Raw genomic sequence first — 13,440 nt, forward strand, 5'->3', positions numbered from 1 at the left:
TTGCAGACATGGAAGCATGTATAGTTCAACTGGAACTAGGAATTAGGGAAGAGAAGGAAGACTAGTGCTAGTCAGGGTGATATTGAGACAGCTCTGCCTCAAGAAGGCACATCACTGTTGGATTACAGCGCAAAGCAGAAATTGTGAACGGGGAGATAAGTCCAGTAAACTGATATACTGGTTGGCCACACATGGTACTGCGGAAAGTGTATTTTCAGGCGTCACAGACCAGTGGGGAGGAAGGGCAGAAAGGGCTCTAGGGGAAACATCCATTACAATGCAATCATTACAACGGCCTACCGTTACAACGCAACTGTTACAATGCAGCTGCCTTTACATCGCATGCCATTAAAATGCATGCCGTTACAACGCATGTCATTACAACGCATGCCATTACAAAGCATGCCATTACAACGCATTATAAGGTAAGTAATGGAGACTTTTTTAGTATTAGGGTGGGTATGGGCTTTGAGGTACATGGGAATAGTAATTTTTACCCCTACACTATCCAACACTTTCCCTACTGTTGCACTTACTGGAGTGGGAATAGTAATTTTTTTCCCCTAAATGCATTGTAAAATCATGCAATGTAATGGTAGTTGGATGTAAAGACTGCATTGTAAAAGCATGTGTTGTAGTTGCATGCATTTTAACGTCATATTAGAGATCATAATGGTTTTTGCAGAATATTTTAGGTCCTTGTATATGCAAAATGGGAATGACCTTACAGGAAATCCTTGAATCCCCAAATTGCTGATGTGCTCTACCGGTACTGTCTGTGACAGAGTGGGGGGAGCTGGATCAGCCCTTCACAGTGAAGGAGTTCAGTACTACACTCTCTGAGATGCATACCGAAAAACCTCTTGAGCTCAAATGAGTTTGCGCTTGCCGCTGTTTTTAGATATGTTTAATGAGACCGCAGGAAAAGACCTCCTGCCAGGGTAACTAGATCAGGCAACCATAGTAGTGCTTCATAATAAAGTAAGAAACCCGGATCAACATGCCTCATATGGCCCAATCTTACTCATTAATTGCAAACTTAAATTCTATGCTAAAATGCTGGCTAACAGGCTACTTCAATTTATTCTCAGCATGATGCATGCAGATCAATGCATCTTTATGCTCCAAAGTAGCACCCAGCACTGCATCTGCAGCGTGCTGATGGCGGTAGAATAAGTAGAATATATGGTGAGAAAGAATGCATTCCTGATAATTGATTTTGAAAAAGCGTTAGTCACTTTAGATTGGCACTTCCTGTGAGAGGCACTGAACTGAATAGACTTTGGACCCAAATTTATATAGTATGTGAAGCTCTTATTTAAGAAACCCAAGGCACAATGGATGGGCCAATGGTGCTCTATCATATGCATCCCCTATAAGATAGGGTGCAAACAAGGTTGCCGCTTTTCCCCTGTTATTTGCTGTGTCAATGGAACTGCTGGTAACATGGGTCAGATGCGATGCACAAGTAGAGGGTTTTCAATGGGGAGACAGGATAGAAGACCATGAAGCCCTATATGCGGATGATGTGTTGTTCATATTCTGCCCGGAATCCACAAGCCCACGAATACTTTAAATACTTTTCTTCTTGGGGACAAGTGGATTGGTCCAAATACCAGTTGTTGCCTCTGACAGGCACCATAGACACAACAAACTGGCAGACCCAAATTCCAATTTGCAGACTGAGTTTTAAATATGTAGATATACACCTTGCATTACTACCAGACATACATGGTCCCTGAACCTGGCCCTGTTGAAGGCCAGGATTCAGGCAGATCTGGGGAAATGGCTTTTCCTCTGCCTTTATAACGTCGGAACAGTGATACTGTTTAAAATGCCATGCTTCATCTACATGAGATGATTTAAGGGACTACAGGCTACAATGGAAACGTTTCAGGTCACCCAATCTACATTTAATGGGGAGATGGAGGCAGATGTTCAGCTATATTATTGGGCCGCAATGTTCCTGGTTCAGAAGTACTTTGCTCAGGGGGTGGGATGTCTCACCTTTCAAGACAGAAGTAACAATCATTGGTATCGACAGCAATATGAAAATGCTCAATGGTGACTGATCCCCTTATCCCTCCTGGAATTGACGAGAAGTATATTTCAGGTGTGGAGTTAAGCTCCGAAAAGGGCAAGGTGGGACAAAAATATCATGTTACTGACTCCACTATGGAAAGGAAGGTGGCTACACCAGGTTATACAATTGAAGTGATTTACCAAGTGGGACCTCTTAGGTATTTCTCAGCTATGGGTTGTCTGGTGAGGTGCGCACATAAAATCATTTCAGGTCTTATAAATGGAATATAATCGAAATCAGTCTCAATTCTACAAATACCTCCAAATCTGGAATGCGTTAATGGCTATTGGAAAAGCCTTCAAATTGAACCCATTAGAGGCACACTTATTGAAGGGACCGGTAAGACGGGGGTATTTCCCACATATATAGCTCACAGGTCACTAGCATGCCAGACCTGTTTACCTCAACAAGAGAATTAGGGATCTCCTGCAGGCTCTGCCTGGCCAACTAAACTACCTATATATTTCTTACCTAACCTCAATGAATCTGTGAAGGGCCCAAAAGCTCCCCTCATCCTCCTGTCTGTGATGTGGAGAAAATGAAGCAGACTTGTTTTGCTGAGGTTTGGTCGTGTCTTATTATATCTAGGGGTGGATGATAAATTCTGCTCTGCCATCGGAGTTTAGGCCACTCCGCATTAGGCATGTAATGCAGAGTTCTAATCAAATACCACCAGCCACCTCATAGTGGAGTTTATTTTCATGCCGGCTTGCCAATGGTAAGTTGGTGAGCACAATGTGGATGGTTGTGGGTTGTAACGTGTGGTTGTGGGTGGTTGTGGCAATTTGTGAGCAGAAAGCTGCCGCTCAAGTAGAAAATCTACTCAAGTGGCAGCAAAACCAATTCGAGAAGCAGCACTGTGTGGTGTTCAGCATGGTGCCATTTGTACTGATTTATCAGCGTGGAATAAGCTCCCGGCACTTAAAATCAACGTGACTTGCCTAATTCTGCCCTTTTGCGGAATTCTACCGAGTGAAACTCCACAAGTTCTGCACAGCCTTAATTATATCCCAGAACTGGAGGTCTATTTTTTGCTTATTGACAGAGGTGTTACAATGGCCAGTGGAGACAACTGCCCATATTACTCTCTTAGGGCTAATGGAAGACCTTGGGGGGAGCATTAGAGAGAGGCTACTGGTGGGGTGAGAACTGTGATCTTAAAGTGAGACATTGCAAGATTGTGAAACTCAGCCACCTCTCCCGCGGTGACAGCATAGAGCAAAGGAAAGGACTGGGTTGCAAAAATGGAAGAACACTTTTTATGTGGCAACAGGATGTTCACACATAAACACACCAGAAATCTGGGTCAAATGTTGGGGTTTTTATGTTCTGAACTAAACTGTCTGTTATGGTCATGTATGGTCTGTCAGTATATGCAATACTTGATTGTGAGTGCTGTGCATGTTAATGTTTACCTTTGCAACAATATCAATTACATTTGCTGTATTAAAAAAAAAAGTCTGTGGAAAATTTAAAATGAAGACACATTTTCAAAGTGTCTCCAGTGAGATTATCTGGGCCTAGTCATTCATTGTGGCAGACTTGTGAGTATACACAGACAGAAGTAGTTTAGTGCTGTCTCCATTCACACTTGATGTGCAAGAGAACAAACCTGGATAATGTATTCTAGGTGCTCTCAGTAACAAATGGGCATCTAAGGTTAAAAGGTTGTTGTCTGCTCAAGGCACACGTTGATTAAGGCTAGCTTGAGTTTGTTGGTTCCTTTTTTGTTTTCTCCAAAAAGAGACTTTAACTCATTTGGAGTATGGGGGATTGTCTTCCAATCTTCCAGGACCATAGAGAGATGTCCTCCCTTGACATGATGGAAGACTGTCCACTATACTAAGATATCTCACATAGGCAGTAAGAGATTTGCCCTTGCTGCCATGGCTCTACTGAAGCTTGACAAGAACACTACGGGAAAAGGGCATATTTTGATTGATTCACTTTATTACTAAAGCCTTACTGAGTTGAAGTACCTCTTTCAACAAATAAATTACTTTAGCCTTTTCGCCATTTCATTAGATGTGATCACCACTTTACATCAACCGAGAAAGAAGATATAACCCTATTAACACGAAGTGCTCAATTTAAAAAAAAAAAAAACTTTATACTCAAGAAGCTGTCGTGTGTACAGTCTATCTAAGGAAATGCGATTGTTTTTATTCTGATTTTACTTAGAATTGTATTTTTACCATACCTGCTCTTAATTTATTTTGTATAGCAATGGTTTTAAGTAACTATGCTAATAAAATTACTACTACTTACTTACAACTTTACATCAATAGTTTGTTTTCTAGCCGAGTGTTCACTATGTACACTGATAACTATTGATTCTTTATGTTGAATTTAAATGCTGTGTTTGATTAATATTTACAAATGTCTAATGATGAACATTACTTTCTTTTACATTGATTGAATCACCAAGACACTGTATGGTATTTATGAAACAAATCATTGACATAATGTCGATGCATGCAATATCGAAATACGAAAAGATTGGAAAATAAATATCGATAACAAGAATATCGACTTGATATACTTATCTAGTAAAGCCACTTATATAAAAAACACAAATATCGTTGTTGAAAATATTGATTTTTACTCATATCAGAAACACAAATATCAGAAACAAAAATATTGTCACTTTTAAATAAACATAAAATATGTAAAAAATGTCAATTTACACAATATGAACTTCAATGATATCAGCAACATAATTAAATAATTATTAATACATATAAAAATTGCTTTTGATGTAAAAACTAAATTTAAATAAATCTAAAACATTTTAGGCACATGTTTAAATTAAATATAAATATGTTACATCACCAAAATATTTACCGTTCTCCCCAATAAATAGTATACCTAAAATCATTACAACACAACACCCAAAAAAATTAGCATTAACTACAAACATTTAAACAACATCCTAAAAACAATATATATATATATGTAAATAAAATTATATTAGAAGCTTTCAAACAATATATCATACTTTACAAATAAAACCTAAATTAGCATTTACCATAGAAGGACATAACTGACAGCAAAAAATTCAAACTAACACTTAACCAACCAATAAAATCAAAATATAAACAAGTTAATCAATAAACATCAAACAATTAAGTCAACAACATAAAAGGCAGGATCGTGGTACTGGAGGCCGAGGCTGAGGCTACCGGGCAGAAAGCTACAGCGAACAAAGCCAGAATGACTAATGTTCTATGGGAGCTGGAGGATTTTGAAAACCGCCAGCGGCGGAATAACTTGAGGCTGCTTCGAAGAAAATGCTGAAGGGGATGATATTCACTGGTTTGTCCTTCGCCTGTCTGAGGTGGCCTTTCCAGAACTGGCACATTGGGACTGGGATTCGGAGGTGCAGAGAGTACACCTATTCCCACTGATGTTAAAGAAGAGAGGGGGGCAGAACGATCAGAATGTTAAACCTAGGGCTATTCTTATCTTTTTTGGCATTTTCCTCCTGCGGCAGGCAGCTTTTGATAAAGCTAGACCTGAAGCCAGGCATTCAGCAGAGGGACACACGTTTTTTGTTAGGCCTGATGGTGGAGTGAAGATGGAGGCTCCGTTAACTGATCACTCCCTTCCAGACGTTAGGCGGAGTGGTGTATATAATGAGCCCTATAGGCTAAAGGTCATCTATAAGGGGACTTCCAGAGTGTTTTCTTCAGAAATACAGGCCCAAGAGCATCTGCAGGAAATCTCCAGAAGATAGAGAATTGGTAGAGCTTAGGTCCCCTTGAGACAATGTCTAAATGAGAGGGACATCGTCTCCTCCAATTCCTGGTGTTTACGATCTACATATGAGTTTTCCAAGTTTTTTCCTTTTGTATTAAGTTCGGAGGGAGAGCGTCAGGGGACAACAGCAGGATACAGGAGGCATCACAAGGGTATTCAGACCTTCCTACACATAAACGATCATTGGCGTGTTGCTGTTTCCATGTGTGTGCACAAAGCAGAATACATAGAAACAGCACATACTAGGGGAAATAAAGCATTTCTCCACGTTTCACCTGTTTAAGTCCAGGTTTTCCCTGGTCTTAATTTTGGAGCTGCCTCCTATCTACACAACCCTTGTAAATAGGGGACAGCATCAAAATCAATGGGTGCTGCGGTGAAACGGCCATTGCAACACCGATTGCCCTCCTCTTTCACGCTAAGTACAGCGTGAACCGGGGCCTTATTCCAAAGGAGGCATTAAGCCATGTTCAGTGGCTAAACGCTGCCTTGTAAGTAAGGCGAAGCCTCTATTGCCACCACAACGCCACTAAAAGTGACGTTGAGGTGGCAATAGGAGCTTGTAAATATGCCCCTTAGATTCAAACTAAAATGTTCTTGTTAAGAAACTTAAAAATTTTAAATACCAAATAACTAATAAACCATTGTTCAACATATTTCAGTTTATGCAGACTTCCTAAAAGAAAACACTACGACTTGGAAAAGCAATAAACAGCCAAAAACAAAATAACTACCACAAATCAACAAAAAGATTAAACAAAGTTACCATACATAAATTAATAAAAAAAGTATAAACATACCCAAATAGAAAGTAACAATAAACTTGCTGACTTCAATCTCCACAAACTACCAATAAATTAACAGTTAAAATGAAACTAACATTTCTTTTCATCGAAGCAAAAAGAAAGAACCTGCTCCACATTAGAACACCTCCAAGGGAAAAGCTGCAAGACAGTGTGAAACATCTAAACAGAATATACATGTAACTATGCAAAATAGAATTAGTCTTCACACACAAACATTAAATTATTGTATATTTTTTGATTATTATGCTACTTTCAGATACAATGACAGAGACAGCAAAATACATAACATCACAGAAAGGGAAATCAGTTACTAAATCACATACGCAACACCTATGGGCAAACAAGCACATCAACAGAAAATATAAATTTGAAATGTACCACATAATATTCTAAAACATGCTATTGGAGGGCTAGAATGCTTGTTTCCGGTCCAGGGAAGATCTGGCTTTGCAGTTTGGTCTGGACTGTTCCCATGAGGCACAGCGTCAAGACTGCTTTGCATATAGCTGGGTCTGAACTGGGGTGGCGAAGTGAACTAAAGAATGATGATGGATTCAACCCAGATCTGTGACTGGGGGCGAGTGTCTGAAAAGTTTCAGCGCTCCATCCATTATCTCCTTGTATTTGATTTGTTTCGCCCTAAGTTGGCAGGGTATGCCCAGATGTGGGTCCCTTGCTCACTTTGCCACTGGATTCAAGTTAGCCTGGCTTATGAGTGGTGTTACCTCGAAACCCACCCCAGGATGCTTGTTTGTGGTCCAGGAAAGATCTGGCTTGGCAGTTCATTCTCGACTGTTCCCATGAAGCACAGGGTCAAGACTGATTTGCATATGGCTGGGTCTGAACTGTGGTGGCGAAGTGAGCTAAAGAATGATGATGGATTCAACCCAGATCTGTGACTGCAGGTGGGTCTCTGAAAGGTTTCAGCACTCCGTCCATCATCTCCTTGAGTTTGCAATGCAAAATATAGACCTTGCGACTGAGGGGGTGGCGGTCACATCCTATTGCCTACTGCGGGACAGGGTGGCGGGCCGACAAAAGTCAGTCCGCCATCCTAATCAGACCCTAAGTAAAGAACATTCTACAAACAGCCAATTTGTCTGTGAATCTAAAACATGATAGCACTAGTAAATTCTCCTGTCACAAGGATAGCTAACCACTACAATTTGCTAATAGAAAACCCTTTCTACCAACTCAAATTCCAAATACCATTGTGGAATGTCTCTGACAGCACCTTGGCACAGGAAGCCAAAAAACACAACACAGTTATGGATGTCAGAATGCCTTCCATTCCACAATTGGCAGAACCCAGCCAATCTACAAATTTATAGAAGCACAACAAAAAGAGCAAATCTACCGACAACTACAAATGCAGCAATTGCCCCCAATCTCAGGAAACAAAATAAAAAGAATGTACAACATGCTGCAATGTAAAGTCAAAACATTCATAAATAACAAAGGAGTAGATTAATTAAAAAAATAATAGCCAAAAACACACTCTAAAATGTTAGCAACCTACCAAATGTTTAAAAAGCTAGCACTAAATATAAACCAATATGACAAATCATTACTTTTAAAATAATAAATATAATATTACATCAATCTACAAGTTAAATAAAAATCCAATGTTAATGAAGATTGAGATAAGGATACATAAATTAATTAAACAAGATATGTAACCATCACCAACTAAAAGGTAAAACACAAACTCGATTCATCACATAAACTAAGTGCAACACATAAACCCATAGAACACGATAAAAACCAAATAATGTGAAAAAGTGAAAATTGTACAAAATACAATTGTATTTAAATATAATTTTTATTTTTTATTTGATAACAAATCATTGCAATTGTGATATTTCTTTAACTATACATAAATGGTTATTTTTAGGTTGAAATATATATGCTTGAAAATGTAAACATATACATTAATAGGGTTTGAAAACAAAAAATGAGAAAAATTTGTTACACATCTATGTTCCATAAAAATGTAAAGAGTGATATTATTGCCTACAAACATACAACTATTTATTATATTTCTAAACACCATTAATACTAATACAATAGTGCAAACTATTTCTACTACATACAAATAGAATTAAAACAAAACATTTAAGGCTAAAATTATAAAATTAAATGACCATACTCAAACATAAACCATTTTTAAGAAAGTCTTGGACACTAAAGGGATGTTATTGATAATTCCCACTATAATCTAAACCAATTTGCGGACCGTGTTGGACACTAAAGGGGTACCATTTACTATTCCCACTCCAATCTAAACCAATTTAGGGATGGTGTTGGGCACACTAAAAGAGTATGATTTTCTATTGCCATTCAAACCTATAGAAATGTGGGTGTTAAACACTAAAATGGTAGCATTTACTATTCCCACTCTAATCTATTCCAATATGAAGAAGGTGTGGACACTAAAGAGGTGAAAATTCTATTCCCAGTCCCATGTAAACCAATTTGTGAACAGTGTTGATAACTAAAGGGGTAACATTTAAAGTGTTGGACACTAAACGATTGTGATTCACTATTCCCACTCCGACCTATACCAATTTGGGGAAGGTGTTGGACATTAAAAGGGTAACATTTACTATTCCCACTCCAACGTAATACACTTTGAAGAAGGTATTCGATACAAAAGGGGTGAAAAATACTATTCCCACTCCAATTTAAACCAATTTGGGGAAGGTATTGAACACTAAAAGGGTGACATTTACTATTCACACTCCAATTTGACCATATTAGAAGAAGGCATTTGGCACTAAAAAGGTATGATTTACTATTCCACTCGAAACTATAACAATTGAGTGAAGGTGTGGGACACTAAAAGGGTAATGTTAACAATTCCTGCTCCAATCTTACCAGTTTGGGGGAATGTGTTGGACACTAACGTAGCAACATATACTATTTCTACTCCTATAGAAGCATATTGGGGGAATGTGTTGGACAAAAAAAGGGTGAAATTGACTATTTCCACTATAACCTAATCATATTGAGGGAAGGTGTTGGACTCTAAAGGGGTTACATTTACCATTCCAACTCCAACCTAAGCCTATTTGAAGAAGTTGTCGGATGCTAGGTAGGTAAAAATGACTGTTTCCACTGCGATCTTCAATATTTTGTACAAGGTAATACAAATTAAACATTGTATTTACACAATCAATACTCCATACTCACACATATTTTTTTAACTATAAAATACATTAAAATGTAATCTAAAAATACACCAATCAAAATTGTAAACCTACATATTCATATTTAAACATGAACATATAAAATAGTTGTATTTCTATTAATAATTAATATATTTTTAAAAATACCATTCCTAAACTTTAAAACATGTAATAAGCAATGATATAAAGAAACAATTTTTAATTTGAAAAAATAAAATGTATTATAATATAAAATTGTAACTTTAAGTCAACAAAATTACATATTTGCATTATCCAAATGTATATTTCAGGACAAATATTAAATTAAAATCTTTACTATAAAAAAATCAAATTATTTTACTTTATTAATATACACTTTCCCATAATTTTCTTTTTTTGCATATTTTACGAATTAAACATTGTTTAAATATTCCCATAATGAGAACATTAATATATATTTTAATTAGTTATAAATAAAAGTGACAAAAATATTAATGTAACAAAATAATTTTAAAAACTGTAAACATATCATTACAATAATTAGCATGAAATGCACTTTAAAATATATAGCTTAAAAAAATCTCCCCATCCTTGGGCCCTCAATACCCAATATCACGTTACCCCAAAAAATTATAAAGCTAATATACATATATGTTAACACAACTAAAACTACACATTTCAACAATTTCATAACCAATACATTATGGGGTCGATTCCGATCCTGGAGAAATATTCCCCGTACGAATCGTATCCGGATTTCTTTACGTACGAATCGTACAAGTCCCGTACAAACTGGCAAGTACGATTCGTATGTAAGTTCTACGATCCGTCCCGTCCGTCCGAATCCACAACCGTATGGTAAAAACACCGTACGAAGCGGACCTCCACAGCAACCATGGAGACGTCCAAACATGTGCCCGCATACACGCCGAACACCCCCCCATGTCCGTGCCGTCCCCCCAGCACCCCTGTATGTCCACGCCGTAACCCCAGCCCCCACCGTATGTACGGTGCGGACCCCCACCCCACCCCCCGTATGTACGGTGCGGCGGGGTGGGGGTCCGCACAGTACATATGGGGGGTGGGGTGGGGGTCCGCACCGTACATACGGCGGGATAGGGTGGGGGTCCGCACCGTACATACAGGAGTGGGGTGGGGGTCCGCACCGTACATACGGGGTGGGTGGGGGGACGGCGCAGACATACGGGGGGGCTGGAGGGACGGTGCAGACATAGGGGGGGCTGGGGGGACGGCGAGGACATACGGGGTGCTGGGGGGATGGCGCGGACATACGGGGGCTGGGGGGACGTCGCAGACATACGGGCGGCTGGGGGGATGGCGCGGACATACGGGGGGACTGGTGGGACGGCACGGACATACGGAGGGGCTGGGGTACGGCGTGGACATACGGGGGGCTGGGGGGACGGCGCGGACATACGGGGGGGTGGGGGGTGTCCGGCGCGTACCGGTCCCCCTTTTGCTCATGGCATACTTAGCTTTAACAGAACTTTTTGTGTGCCGTAAAAATATAGCCGTCCGGAGTGCTGTTGGTACGAATCTTACTTGCTGGTACGTAAAAAGCTGCCTAACTCCGTCCGCATGTCGCGTACGCACCGTCCCGGATCACATTTGTATGTGTTTTTGTGTCTGTCGGTGTTTTGTACGAATCGTACGGAAATGGTGTTTCCGTACGAATCGTACTTGCATGTTTGTATGGTGTTTTTACCGGGTACGAGTCGGACGGAGAAAACGCTCCGACCGACGGTTTGTACCCGGTTTCTCCAGGATCGGAATCGACCCCTATGTTGTTAAAAACACAAATAAGAATGTAATAAACATATGGAATCAAACATACTACAACGAATTGCATAGTAATTAACACTTAGGAACAATATTACATACAACAATATTTTCTACATTGTTATTACAATAATTTTGAAAGCTAAATTCAAAATTATACTTTTACCTTCAATATTCCTGTTGATGATTTTTTTGACATCACAGTCTTCTTTCTGATGTTTGGTCCAAACCGAATGAATTGTAAACATTGCCTGATATAGTGGTACCTATGTGGACATTGTTGAAAAACACTTCATACCTTTGTCCATTTGGGTCTAGGGGTGTCTCCTGCAGCAGGTATATGGCTCCACTGAAGACACTGAAGATTTGGTGAGCAGAGGCCATGTTTACTGTGCCCATGATTCTGGGTTTTCAAAACTAACTCTGAAAGTGGGAGCTTGTTATTGAAAATCAAAGAAGAAATGTTTATAACTGACTGTGTGTTTCTCTCAGTGGGTCGACCAGCATCTTTGTATTACCATTTTCAATATGCCAGATCATGTAAAATCTTCTTACGTTCCTTATTGTGCCATCCAGACTGAATTTGGAACTCGGTATTTCAGCATCATCTCCAACAACTTCTTCTTGTCTCTAACCCTACCCCAATAATGATATACTATAATCTTTCACATGCATGATGTTTTATGGATTGAGGAGGGGTTGTCTCATGCTCAGCTCCCTTCTTGTTACACAGGGGATTAAACAATTCTTCTTTTTGTAAATATAGTTATGCAATGTTACCCACTGGGGAACACAGGACGTCATTTCTCTTTTTAGCCATAATTCACTTGTCACGTTCATGAACAGAGCGTGCTTCTGAGAATGGGATCAGTTTAAATAAATACAGTTGAGCTCACATTTTTTTCATTCAGACAAATTAGATCATTTTAAAACTTGTATACTTGCACCTCGCAATCCACTATTTTAAATGCACTAATAGTGATCATTTTAGCACACAACCAGGCCCGCATTGTATCTAATATTAGGAATAGATATAGAATCCATTTCATAACATAATCTTATTTGAAAAATGTCAAACCCTCTTTACCGCCCGGATAAACTAGACATCTGCACTCGACCCGAATCACGTGTCATATATATAAAAAATTTTAATTGGAAATTTGCTCCTAATGCACTACTCATTTGTTTAGGAAACATTTGAGACTTTCATAAGTTTTCATATCTCGATTCCAGGAGTACTCAAGGGAATCTATGTGAAGCATAGGTTTTCATAAGCTCTACAATCTATAAACTTTATGCATATGGATTACATCATATATGGAAAATTCAAAGGGGCTTATTTACAAGCCCCTTGTACCAATGATACGTCACTTTTTCCCATTTTAAAAGTGATGCCTGGGCAGTGCAAGGGTCTTGTAAATAAGCCCCAGAATGTCTAAATCTCATTCAACTGTGCATGTGCACTTCTATGATTTTTCCCCAATGGCCAATCTACGTTTCTCAGGGGAGAAATTCTCATTATATTTTGCGGTGTTCTCACTTCACCCTTACATCTGCCATTGACACAAATGTATTTGTGTGTTTATGTGGGGGGAATCTACCTACAAAAGTTGTATAACTTCTCAAAGATTTACAAATTTGTGGGATTTAATTTACTTTTGCCTAATGTAGAAATTACACATTTACTTATAGGATTTCAGTTTTTTAACAAATGCACTTTACCAATGTTTAATTCTCTTTAATGTGATTCTTCTGCACATCAGAAATGGAAGTTACACGTGGTCACCTAAATCGAACTCTGGTGTAAACAATGGTTTATGAATTA

General features: G+C 38.9%; 1 protein-coding gene across 1 annotated transcript in view; it reads left to right on the forward strand.

Annotated features, from left to right (window-relative positions):
* Positions 1–13,440, forward strand: part of LOC146860906 (mucin-5B-like) — an 814,361-nt gene that overhangs the window by 310,620 nt on the left and 490,301 nt on the right. The window lies entirely within an intron of this gene.

This window comes from Triturus cristatus, chromosome 3_1 (genome assembly GCF_964204655.1).
Source record: "Triturus cristatus chromosome 3_1, aTriCri1.1, whole genome shotgun sequence".
In the NCBI taxonomy this organism is placed as follows: domain Eukaryota; kingdom Metazoa; phylum Chordata; class Amphibia; order Caudata; family Salamandridae; genus Triturus; species Triturus cristatus.